Source organism: Hemitrygon akajei, unplaced genomic scaffold, assembly GCF_048418815.1.
Source record: "Hemitrygon akajei unplaced genomic scaffold, sHemAka1.3 Scf000075, whole genome shotgun sequence".
Classification (NCBI taxonomy): domain Eukaryota; kingdom Metazoa; phylum Chordata; class Chondrichthyes; order Myliobatiformes; family Dasyatidae; genus Hemitrygon; species Hemitrygon akajei.
The window spans coordinates 2,302,760-2,316,552 of record NW_027331961.1 but is presented as its reverse complement, the minus strand read 5'-3'; the positions used below and the strand labels follow the sequence as shown (position 1 = coordinate 2,316,552).

The 13,793-nt window shown below is 45.3% G+C and overlaps 1 long non-coding RNA gene across 1 annotated transcript; it reads right to left on the bottom strand.

The window, feature by feature from the left end:
- Nucleotides 1-9,228: 9,228 nt before the first annotated feature.
- On the bottom strand, nucleotides 9,229-12,752 carry LOC140722340 (uncharacterized). The gene is made up of 4 exons (XR_012097590.1): nucleotides 12,688-12,752; nucleotides 10,993-11,034; nucleotides 9,838-9,881; nucleotides 9,229-9,470 (listed from the first exon to the last, which is right to left on the bottom strand). It is a non-coding gene; the product is annotated as an uncharacterized lncRNA (long non-coding RNA).
- Nucleotides 12,753-13,793: the final 1,041 nt, after the last annotated feature.

The window sequence follows — 13,793 nt, the reverse complement described above, 5'->3', positions numbered from 1 at the left end:
TTCGGGGCCGGTGTCATGTCCAGCGTCCTCTCTTCTTGTCTTCCCCCGCTTCCTTCTCACGCCTAGTCCTGTTCCTGGTAGTTTAGTGTCTGTGTCTGGCTTTTGGGTCCGCTCCCAACGCCCACATTATGGCAGAGACATATTTATAAGTCAAAATACCGGATTTATTTTAATACCAATTTGACTTAGATGATCATTTAAGTCAACCGCGAATAATGTCCCATGCTTGCCGGAACATTTCAACTCTGAAGCTAAAATAATGGAGAAACGTGCCGGTTTATCTGCCTCTGTCACAGAGGGACATTCTGTGCCCAATGCTTGTAAGCAGGATTGCCCACCGCTTCTCTTCACACCGGCAGCTTCATTTGGAATCGCCACCGACTGTGCAGTGAAGCTCCTGAAGTTTTGAGAAGTAGATCTCTGTGTTTCTCAGAGTACAGATCTCCGAGCAGGGCGGGCGTGACTTCACGAGGTGAAGGAATCGATCCCTTTGTGACTGAAATTCAGCCGCTGGACGTATCGAACGAACCAATCTTAAATCAAATTAAAATATGCAGGCAAGGAAAAAGAGGCAAACGAAATAAAAGGCGTCTTCTCCATGATTCCGTACGACTGTAGCCGGGAACCTCTTTTCATAAGCTCCACGTCATTTGCCATTCAGGCCAATCTGTCGGTCCCGATTGTAACCGGGTCTACAGAGCCCAACTGATAAGATCGGACTGCAGTGGGAAGGAGCAATTCCATTCCTCTTTCAGTTCTATTGACAGAGCCCGTGTCTCGTGTCAATGTAAACATCAACTCTTACAGTCCTCAGGAAGAGAACAATAAAGTTGTATTCACCTGTGACGCTAAGGACACAATTCAGATAAGAGACGGTTAGAAGACACCTGACCGAGACAATATCTCTGCTTTCTGAAAAACCTAATCTGAACATAACCCGTCTGAGCAGAAATGACACAGGAAAATATAGACCTACTGTCAGTATTGATTACAGCGCTTACATCTCTTACTACCTTTCCTTAGTCCTGACGAAGAGTCTCGGCCCGAAACGTCGACAGTGCTTCTCCCTATAGATGCAGCCTGGCCTGCTGCGTTCCACCGGCATTTTGTGTGTGTGTTGCTTGGAGTATTGTGTCCAGTCCTGTTCGCCTCGCTATAGAAAGTATGTGGCAGCGTTGTAAAGGGTACAGATGGGATTTACCAGGATGCTGCCTGGTTTAAAGAGTTTGCATTATGATCAAAGATTAAGGGAGCGAGGGCTTTACTCTATGGCGAGGAGGAGGATGAGAGGAGGCATGATTGAGCTGTACCAAATATTAAGATGGAGTGGACAGCCAGCGCCTCTTCCCCAGGGCACCACTGCTCAGTACAAGAGGACATGGCTTTAAGGTAAGGGGAGGGAAGTTCAAGGGGGATATTAGAGGAAGGTTTTTCACTCAGAGAGTGGTTGGTGCGTTGGAATGCACTGCCTGAGACAGTGGTGAAAGCAGAGACACTAGTGAAATTCCAGAGACTACTAGACAGGTATTTGGAGGAATTTAAGTTAGGGTTTATATGGGAGGAGGAGATAAGGGTCGGCACAACATTGTGGGCCGAAGGGACTGTACTGTGCTGTATGTTACATGTTCTATACAGGAGATACTGTGTTGCTTTGACCGTTTTCTTTTTTTCTGGTTCAATTTCAACTGCAGAAAAAACATGAGGAAATGATGACCACAGATTCCCATTCTGTTTTCTATAATTAGCAGACACTGTAGATTGAGACATTGCTACAGAGCAAACCAATGCATTTGCAACATGCACCTTCCCTTCCCTTCCTCCAGGACCAGCAGGGAATGGTCGATGTGTGCACAGTCTGTAGAATACAGCACAGTTACTCGCCAGGTCAATTCTGTGAGAATATTCGGACGACCATTCACACCACTACCAAATACCTCACCCCCAACCTAACAACAGTTCTCGCCCGGAAAATGAGGAACAAGGCGATTAAACGTCACTTTTGCCAGCAAGAAAATCTGTGTGTGTGTGTGTGTGTGTGTGTGTGTGTGTGTGTGTGTGTGTCTGTGTGTGTGTGTGTGTGTGTGTGTGTGTGTGTGTGTGTGTGTGTGTGTGTGTGTGTGTGTGAGTGTGTGTGTGTGTGTATGTGTGTGTGTGTGTGTGTGTGTGTGTGTGTGTGTGTGTGATATACATGCTGCACGTACATTGACTCCATGCCAGTTTCCTTAGTAAATACAGACGCAACAAACCCATTAAAGGTCTCCCCCATTTCTTTTGGTTCCATGCATAGCCGACCACTCTGATCTTCAAGAGCACCAGCTTTATCCCTTACTATCCTTTTGCTCTTAACATATCTGTAGAAGCACTTTGGACTATCATTCACCTTGACTGCCAAAGCTACCTCATGTCTTCTTTTAGCCCTCCTGATTTCTTTCCTAAGTATTATTGCACATTTTATACACATCAAGTACCTTGTTTGCTCCCTGTTTCCTACACATGTTATACATCTCTCTCTTCTTCTTTATCAGAGTTCCACTATCCCGAGAGAACTAATGTCCTTAACCTTAATCACTTTGCTTTTAATCCAGACTGGAACATACAAACTCTGGACTCTCAAAATTTCTCCTTTCAAGGCCTCCTACTTACCAACGACATCCTTGCCAAAGATCAACCTGTACAAATCCACTTTTTTTATATTCTTCCTCATTTCTTCAATATTGGCCTTTTTCCCAGTTTAGAACCTCAACCCAAGCATCATGTCTATCGTTATCCACGATCAAGTTGAAACAAATGATGTTATGATCCCTGGAACAAAAGTGTTCCCCTGCACACATTTCTGTCACCTGGCCTAACTTGTTTCCTATTGGGAGATCTAATATTGCATCCTCTCTAGTCGGTACATCTGTATATAGATGGAAACATGGGAAACAAGCCGAGTTGCAGGAAACTTGCTGGGTGATGGGTGTGTGGCCTATGTTTTAATGTTTACTACAGCCCTGTGAAAATGATTCACTGCTTGAGAATGTGTTGAGAATGGCTCCAGTGAGGTGTCAATATGTAGTACAGCCGACAGTCCTGATGGAGAAACAAGCTATTACTTACATCGATCTGCAAAACTGTCAGTATGTTTTTCACCATGAACTGGCCTGTGGAGGGCGGTAGTGATCGATGGAGGGAGAAGTGGGTTGTTCTGAGAGTATTTCTGGTTCATTAGAACTGCTGAAAAAACTTATTAGGAAGTAATTAGGAAGTCCTGACGAAGTGTCTCGGCCCAAAACGTCGACAGTGCTTCTCCTTTTCGATGCTGCCTGGCCTACTGTGTTCCACCAGCATTTTGTGTGTGTTGTTTGAATTTCCAGCATCTGCAGATTTCCTCGTGTTTGCTCTAGAAGGTAATTACCACAGTTTCGTATTTCTGACATATCTATTTTAAGCAGACTGTGTAGTTTTAGACCCTGCTGCAGAGCAAATGAATGCAATTGCAACATGCAAGTTCCCTTCCCTCACTACCGGCACATAATGGCCGATGTGTGCACAGTCTTAGAATGCAGCATAGTAACCTACCAGGACTATTCTACGAGAAACTCCGGACCAGCACTTCCACCAACTACCCCAGCACCACCTTAACCGTTCTCGCAGTGATGGCAAAAGTCAGCAAGGAAAATAAGGAACAAAGAGACGAAACTTCGCTTTTGCCCACAAGATAATCTTCTGGACTCCAGACAGAGCCGACAGTCTTTCCCGCTGCCCACCCCTTCCTGAAAGATTAACGAGGCATTGCAGGCTTTACCTTGTAAAACATTTTCATTCTGAATGAATTTTATTTTGAATTTTTCACCCCATCCCCCGTTGGCTCCTGGGATCTCTGCGATTGCGTGCAGGACCTCAGTTTTGGTGACGCTTCACGGGGAACGGACTAGATCCAGGCACTGGTCGCTAGCTGGGTTTGAACAACAATGCGGTCACGGCTGATATCACCATCACTGTCCTTTCGGTTCAGCGGACGACCCCTCACCTCTTCTTCTTATTCTGGAATATTGTCCCCTTCATTTCTAGTCCTGGTGAAGGGTCTCGCCCTGCATCGTCCATAGGTGATGCTGGAACTGCCAAATTCCTGCAGCATTGTGTGTTTGGTCCTGCAGGGCGCTGGGCGTTTGTACAAAGAACTGTCTGATTATTGATTGAAGTGGATTCCCGAGGAACGGGTTCAATCCCAACATCCCGGTGTGTGTGTGTGTGTGTGTCTGTCTGTCTGTCTGTGCGTCTGTGCGTGTGCGTGTGGAATCAACGTGCATGGAAAACTGCAGGGAGATTGGTTGTGTAGCCAATAGTTTAATATTTATTATATTCCTACGGAATTGAATCAAGGCTTGATAATGGGTTGAGAGGGTCCTGTGTGCGGTGTGAGTATTATACTTAGTACAAGCTCCAACCCCGATGGAAAAACAGGCTATTATCTACATCGATGTGTAAAACTTTGTATATTTTGTTCACCGTGATCTTGGGGGTAGGGGGGAGTGATCGATAGAGGTGGAAATGGGTTGTGTTGACAGCATTTCAGGTTCAATTACAACTGCTGCCCTACTGTGAGGGAGTAATTACCACAGTTTCGTATTTCTGACTTATCCATTATTAGCAGACTGTGTAGTGTTAGACCCTGTGTAGTGTCACGTACACCGTGACCGGGTTACCGAACCAACAGAAATGGAATAGACGTTGCAGTCTGGTATTAATGTAACTAATAGTGTTTATTAGTGAACTAAGTAACACAGTACTATAAAATGCAAATATATGAAACAGTTTAGCAATGATATATACAGAAGTGTAAACATAGGAATCAAAACCAAGCGGTTTCAAAGTCTAGGGGTAAATGGATAGTCTTACGATGGTGAAGAGTTCCGTTCAGTTTAGGTCGACGTAGTTGCTGGTGTAACGTTGGGGGGGGGGGGGGGGGGGGGGAGAGCGGGAGGCTCTTCACACTGACTTATCTATTATTAGCTGGCTGTGTAGTGTTAGACCCTGCTACAGAACAAACGAATGCAATTGCAACATGCATGTTCCTTTCCCCCACCACCGGCACATAATGGCCGATTTGTGCACAAACTTTAGAATGCAGAATAGTAACCTACCAGGAGTATTCTACGAGAAACACCAGACCAGCATTCCCACCACTACCAACTACCCCACCCCCACAATAACAAATGATCTAGAGCTGAGACGAAGATCAGCAAGAAAAAAAAGTGGAACTAGGAGATAAAACACTACTTTTGTCATTAAAGCAATTTTGTCCCGGACGAGCCCCCGATTTGTAACGTACGCCGTGACCGGGTTACCGAACGAGCAGAAATGGAATACACTTTGGAGTCTGGTATTACTGTAACTAATAGTGTTTATTAGTAAACTAACTAATACAGTACTGAAAAATGCAAATATATGAAACAGGTTAGCAATGATATATACAGAAGTGTAGACATAGTAATCAAAACCAAGCTCTTTCAAAGTCTCGGGGTAAATGGAAAGTTTTACGATGGTGAAGAGTTAGGTCGAGGTAGTTCGGGTGTAACGTTGGAGAGAGAGAGAGAGAGAGAGAGAGAGAGAGGAGAGAGAGAGAGAGAGAGAGAGAGAGAGAGAGGAGAGAGAGAGAGAGAGAGAGAGAGAGAGAGAGAGAGAGGAGAGAGGCAGAGAGAGAGAGAGAGAGGGGGGAGAGAGGGAGCGAGAGCGAGAGGTGATCCCGTTGCCGTGGATCTTTCCGTTGTCTTCCTGTTGCGGTCACCGACTGTGACCATACCGGGCACGACCGTTCTTCAGTGGTGAGCCTGTCACCCAGGCAAGGGTGGACAGACAAACAAGCCCCCTACCGGTCGCACCTTCACACACTGTGAGCCTCTGATCGATCCTCCAAATCCCCACCTTCACGTGGGTGCACAACTCTCTTTCAGTGTCCTGTGGTGTGCCTCCCTGGAGTATCTGCCTACGTCTTCGCAGACCTGCTTTTTATCTCCTCTTGCAGGGCACCGACCGTCCATTAGGCCCCGGTCCCGCCTTGCTGTCTCTTCATGGATTTCACAAGCAGGAAAAGAAAGTGTCCTTACAGCAAAGGTAAACTATCAGCCAAGGAGACATAATATTAAATCATGTTTCTCTCTCCCTCATCTGCGCATATATCTCTCTCATCTCTCATTAGCAGCATAGTTCATGGGGGGGGGGGGTGTCAACTCTGGACCATGTTAGCTTGGTTTACTCATCACACCCTCACCCTTTTAGGACATTTTTACGTGGGGGGGGGAAATTAAACATGCATGTACATTACATGACATATGTCATTCAATCTGCTGTTTTCAGGCGGAGATCAGAGCAATAGATAACTGTGTCTATGAACTAGGATAAGAAGCATAAAATAACCATATAACCATATAACAATTACAGCACGGAAACAGGCCATTCCGCCCTCCTAGTCCGTGCCGAACTCTTAATCTCACCTAGTCCCACCTACCCGCACTCAGCCCAGAACCCTCCACTCCTTTCCTATCCAATTTTACCTTAAATGACACAACTGAACTGGCCTCTACTACTTCTACAGGAAGCTCATTCCACACAGCTATCACTCTCTGAGTAAAGAAATACCCCCTCATGTTTCCCTTAAACTTTTGCCCCCTAACTCTCAAATCGTGTCCTCTCGTTTGAATCTCCCCTACTCTCAATGGAAACAGCCTATTCACGTCAACTCTATCAATCCCTCTCAAAATTTTAAATACCTCGATCAAATCCCCCCTCAACCTTCTACGCTCCAATGAATAGAGACCTAACTTGTTCAACCTTTCTCTGTAACTTAAGTGCTGAAACCCAGGTAACATCCTAGTAAATCGTCTCTGCACTATCTCTAATTTATTGATATCTTTCCTATAATTTGGTGACCAGAACTGTACACAATATTCCAAATTTGGCCTTACCAATGCCTTGTACAATTTTAACATTACATCCCAACTTCTGTACTCAATGCTCTGATTTATAAAGGCCAGCGTTCCAAAAGCCTTCTTCACCACCCTATCTACATGAGACTCCACCTTCAGGGAACTATGCACTGTTATTCCTAGATCTGTCTGTTCCACTGCATTCCTCAATAATAAATCAAAACGAGAAGAAAAGTTGCGGCAGTATTCATGGGTCCAGAGGTCATTCAGATATCTGATCGTGGAGGAGAGATACTGTTCCGGGTGGACTGAACGACTGTCTTCATGTTTATATACCAACTCCCTGAGAGAAACATCAATAATTGGACATAAATGACCTAATAATTCATGACTGTTAATGGAAATAAAACAACTTCAGAACGTTTTAAAAAGAGAGAACAGTACAAAATGAAGGGCACTTTCCCTGTCTCTGATATTCTAGCCTCTACACCACTCCCTCTCTGAAACCGGAACCATTCTATGCACACCCTCCCTGTCTCTTTAGACATCTTGCCCCCACGCCCATCCGACTCTATGAGTGCTCCGGCAGCAAAACCCATCTGTTTCTCTGTAACCACAGCCTTCTCCCAATACCACCTGCACCACTACACAGCTCCCGGACTCTTAACCCCGCTCCTGCCCCCCATCTGCAATCTGGAGCCTCCTCCAGTCCCCAGACGTTCTCTGTTTCTTTGTCCCTCTTCAAGCACTATACCCTTCCCCGTTTCTCTATGGCCTTCTGGCCTCTACAGACACTCTCTCTCTGTATCCATATCAATTGCTACTCCCTTCACTGTCTCTGTAACACTCCCAGGCCTCTATCGCCTTCCACATCTCTGAACCTGTCTGCACACTCAATGGAACAGTCAATGTCCTTGGGAGACATGGCTCGTGCACAAGTGTAGATCATATTTTCACTTGTCGTACCTATTTGTTGTTGGGGCAAATTGCAAGTTTTATTCTGGTTTGGGTGATGCCTTCTGTCAGATCTGTGGCAAATATGGATATATGATATATATGTACAATATATTAAATACATCTTACGGAAATGAATGTTTGAGAGACCTTAACACAAACCGCTCAGTGAGGGGTTTGTTAAGGGAGGGGTGATAAATTCCTGCCTTGCCAACAACACCCAGACCCATCCCTTAAAGAATCCGCACCACTCTTTGATGAAAATATTCCTCTGGGAATTGTTTCCCTGGTGACCATTTCTCGCTGAGTTATGTCTCAGAGGAGAGAATAAGCTCGCTGTGTAATCTATCAACACACAATGATATTGGAAAATCAGCCCACCTCCCTTACCCCAGAGCCCGAGAAACTTACCCCGTACTGCTAACCCTCTCTGCTCCTCACTAAGCCATCTAAATGATAACAACTGGGTCTGGGTGCCTGGATCAAATTTAAAATCAGCACCAACTCCATCTTCACTGACATATGGCCTTCAATCTGTTGTTTTGTGGTGGAGATACAAGTTGAACAAAAATCATTTCACGAGATTACAGTGAAACATCGACACGAGGGAGACTGATATCCACATGAAATGATCAAACTATGGGATCAATCAGCATTTTGCAAATAAGAAGCGACGTCACATGTCGGCGTATAGGAACATTGGAAAAGGGGGCTGAATCTATGTCTCGGATTGATAACCATTCACTGTGCCAATTCACGCAGCAATCAGGAGTCAACTCAGGGTTTCAGCACCGTTTTCCATTTTATTGCATTTATTATTCAGCCATGAAGCGCGGAGTAGTCACTTCGGGCCTTTCAGCGACCGATGACAAACCCGATTAACAGAAGAGATTTACAAGGTTGTTGCCTGGATTGGGGAACATGTCTTATGGGAACAGGTTCAGTGAAATTTGTGTTTTATCCTTGGAGCGACGGAGGATGGGAGGTGACCTGACAGATGTGTATAAGATAATGAGAGGCATTGATCGTGCAAGAGCAAGAGGTTTTTCCCCAGGGCTGAAATGGCGAACACGATGGGTATAGGTTTATTGTGCTCGGAAGTAGGTACAAGGAGCTGTCAGGGGTATGTTTTTCACACAGAGAGTGATGGGTGCGTGGCGAGCGAAGGTCTATACAATGGGACTTTCCAGAGACTCTGAGATTGGTACATTGAGCTCAGAACCAGAGAGGGCTATGCGGTAGGGTAATTTTGCTATATAGATCACACATTGCAGCTCATACACAACTGATCACGTGTCGAGAATAGAGTACGGACGGGATAGGGATTCGACCAGCGGTCATTCATTCTATGGAAATCCCCTGATACGCCAAAGCACCAGTCTGGGTTGACGCGAGAGAACTAAGCTGCTGCGACGGAAACGAGACAAAATCTTCTGTGATGTCTTTGTCGTGAGGCTGGGAAACGCGGAAAAGGTTTAATAGAGACCTGGAGAACGATTACAAAGAAAAAGAAAGCCATTTTGAACGGTGGATTTATCCTCGGTGGTTGTCCTTTCTCTGTGCAAATTCACGTTCCAACCATTGGCTTCCGTTCACCAGTGACGTCAGCTGCGGAAACAATTCACAATTTATGTTGACTACGTCAACAACCCGAAAGTGCGGCTGCTGGTGAGGGCAAATACGGGTGATGATTTCAGAATCTGTGTCTGACATTGTGACAATGCAACCGCAATTAATTTTTTGTATATATCGCTATAGATCCAGGAAAATTATTCCTTTCAATATCAATATATCGCTGTGCGATGCCGCCTGACTCCAGACTTGCTCTGTTACTTGTCTCTAAACTTCTAATCTCAGGGTGACTATGACATGCGCACAACCATGGCCCTGCACGGCCCATCGGCTTGAAATTAGTGAATACCTTTCCTTTACAAGTGACATTATGTGTCGGCAGCCCCAGATTCGGTTCACATACCTGTTCAGATCACCGTATACAGATCGATACTCCAGGACAAGACCCTGTTAACGCAAGGAAATCAGCAGGGTTAGTAAAAATTATTACCGAAAGCATTTATGTGTCAGAGAAGAATTCGAAGAACATTGAGAAGGACCTGCGCATTCTTAACAATTCGTGTCTGAGAGAAACACGGAACAGTCAGGCCATGATGAAGAGAGGATCAGAGACACAGTTATGATTATTAAATATCGCAGGAGGCACTATAAGTTCACAAGAGCATAAAACACAAGAGCAGAATTCGGCCCTTCGGTCCATTGGTCTCCTCCACCATTCTATAATGACGGATGGATTTTCCCTCCCAACCCCAATCATCTGCTTTCACTCTGCAATACTTGAAACTATCAACGTTGCTTCGCGTAACCCGGGGCCTTTGTCCCCAGAGCCATAAGGGACAAACAAATTACAGAGATACACCGCACTTCGGCCAAAGATATTCCTCCTCATCGCTCTCTTCTGAAGGGTTCTCTGCATTCCATAGTAGAGGAATTAGTACTCACACCATCCATTCTATACCATGCATTCTATAGCGCCGCCCTCTGGTCCCAGACCAGCACCCCCTCCCTCACGTTCAGAGAATCGCTCCACGCCCAGTCAGTGTAGGTCTTCCCATGGTTCATCTTTCAATGAGGTCACCCTTTCATTCTTCAAAACCGCAGTACACAGAGGCCTCAAGCTAACAGGCGTATTAGCTCCTGTCGTTTACTTCCCTTTCTTCAAGAAGAGCAAAGTGATGTTTGCAAATTTCCAATACTCCAATACAATTCCATGATGGTATGAGTACTAATTCCTCTACTATCACTTCAGCGGCCTATTTCAGACCCCTGGCGTGCAGTCAATCTCATCCATTCACCCCAGGTTATTTATCCACCTTCCAGATTGCCTAGCATTTTCTGTTTATTATAGTGGCTGCAACCACTTCCGTGTCCTGACACTGTCATACTGATGGTGCCCTCAACAGTGAAGGCGAACACGTGATACTTAATGAGTTCCTCCGCCATTTCTGCCTCCCCCCGTTACTGAAACTTCGACATTCTCGCTGTCGGGAGTCTCACTTCAGGTTCTGAAGTGGAAACAATTACTTCCAAAAGGGATTGACGCAAATGTTTCCCTTACCGTGTAAGTGGAGTCTCCATCCTGCGCTTTGTTCCTTGCACCCTAGAAAGAGAAGATTACGTGTTATTTTTGAGACGTTCAAACAAGTTCACAGCAATTGTATTCTGACTCTCCGCCGATAAACCCCGGGAGTATCAATGTATCACATTAGTTCGTGCTTGGGACAATATTGACTCGTTCACCATTCGCTGCACCGCGTGTTTCTGATTCGGTGTGTGTGTGTGTGTGTGTGTGTGTGTGTGTGTGTGTGTGTGTGTGTGTGTGTGTGTGTGTGTGTGTGTGTGTGTGTGTGTGTGTGTGTGTGTGTGTGTGTGTGTGTGTGTGTGTGTGTGTGTGTTACTCACATTGATCGGACATTTTAAAAGACTCTTTCATGAAATATATTACAGCAAGGGTAAGATATGATTTTGCATCACTCAGGAGTTATGGATTCTGGGGAATTCTGGGGAAATTCTGCAGCTGCTGGAAGCTCACACATAAAATGCCGCAGGGACTCAGAGTGTCGGGCATCATTAATTGAATTCATTAATCTGTTCACGTTTTGTGCAGAGACCCTTCTACTGGGCTGGGAAGAAGGCAGGAAGACGCCTGGACAAAATGGAGGCCAGCGGAATGAGGACGGGCTGGGAGGTGAGGCCTGATGAGTGGGAAAGGGGGAAAGGCTGAAGAAAAAGTAAAACGTAGAAACATAGAAAACCTACAGCACAATACAGGCCCTCCTGCCCACAAAGTTGTGCCGTACACAACCCTACCTTAGAAATTACTAGGCTTAACTATATCCCTCTATTTTACTCAGCTCCATGTACCGATCCAAAAACCTCTTACAAGACCGTATTGTATACGGCTCCACCTCCGTTGCCGGCAGCCCATTCCACGCACTCACCACTCTCTGAGTAAAAAAACTTACCCCTGACAGCTCCTCTGTACCTACTCCTCAGCACCTTAAACCTGTGTCCTCTTGTAGCAAGCATTTCAGCCCTGGGAAAAAGCCTCTGACTATCCACACGATCAATGCCTCTCATCATCTTGTACGCCTCTATCAGGTCACCTCTCATCTTCCTCTGCTCCAAGGAGAAAAGGCCGAGTTCACTCGAACTATTCTCATAAGGCATGCTCCCCAATCCAGGCAACAACCTTGCAAATCTCCTCTGCACCATCTCTATGGCTTCCACATCCTTTCTGTAGTGATGCGACCGGAACTGAGCACAGTACTCCAAGTGAAGTCTGACCAGGGTCCTATATAGCTGCAACATTACCTCTCGGCTCCTGAATTCAATCCCACGATTGATGAAGGTCAATACACCATACTCATTCTTAACCACAGTGATCCGATTGCAGAGGCGAGTGTACCATAGGGGAAGGGGAAGAAGGAGGGTCACCGGAGGGAGTTGATGGGCAGGTGAGGAGAAGAGGTAAGAGGCCGGAGTGGAAAATAGAAGAAGAGAGAAGTGAACTGAAATACTGGTGGGATAAGGTCGATGTTCATGCCATCAGGTTTCGGTCTACTTTGCGGAATATAATGTGTTGTTTCTCCATTAACGGAAAATAAGATCCGGGATCGATCATCCAGGATGGTGTTAAATGCCCAATCTGTGCCGCAGGGCCCGATGGACGCTACCCATCACATTACTGATGTTCTTATCTTCTCTTTGCAGAGAAATGAGTGAGATCACGGACATAATGCAAACATCCAACCTGTTCATCCATTTGGACATTTTCATAATATTCCGATGAGTTTACGGTGTTTGTATCGAAGGTGCCTGAGGAAACAAAACAGATATGGCACAAGGGTGCAGAGCGTCAGGAGGCTTTGCTGAACACAGCAGACGTCAAACCGGCCCAGAAGAAAAAGCCATTGATAGCATGAGCTCCCTTCCCACCAAACGCCAGAACCAGGAATTGAGGGCCGATATTGATCAATTTGAAGAGAAATTAAGTTGCATGAACTACCATTCCATTAGTTCGCTGATATTGTAATCTACAGCAGAAGTTTAAAATCAAATGTTAAGATTCCCCTGGACTCAGTATTAGAACAGTTGAAACGGAGTTCACTCACTTTTCCTTCCGGGATTTCTGCTCGTGCCATATTTGGATTTCGGTGGATCTTTGGTCCTGAATAAGCTGAAGCAAAGGACACGAAAATAATTCGTCAGGAACTTATTTTCCTGCGCTGATGCACCGAATGAGAATGGCTGCTATAATTCCATTCGATTCTTTCTAGATAGTCCTTAATACACTTCCGTTTATCGGATGCCCTGTATATTCCAGCTCGATATCATCAACGGATGGGATAAGTCGACAAAAATGTTTTGGACTTTTTGACAGCTAATGCTGTTTACAGATATATTGCTGAACACAAACCTTTTTAAGACAAATGTTCAAATTTCGCCGTGAAGGATTGATCGATTGATACCTGGAAATATGGTGTTGTAGCTATCAGTGAAACATGGTTGCAGGAGAGTGTGATTGGCAACTAAATATTCCTGGATTTTGTTGCTTCAGGTGTGATAGAATCGGAGGGACAAGAGGGGGAGGTGTTGCGTTGCTTGTCAGAGAAAATATTACAGTGGTGCTCTGGCAGGATAGATTGCCAAGAGGGCTCATCTAGGGAGTCTATCTGGGTGGAATTAAGGAATGGGAAGGGTGTAGTAACACTTATAGGGGTTTATTATAGACCACCTGATGGGGAGTGAGAATTGGTGGAGCAAATGTGCAAGGAGATAGCAGATATTTGTAGTTAGCACAGGGTTGTGATTGTGGAAGATTTTAATTTTCCACAGATAGACTGGGAAGCCCATGCT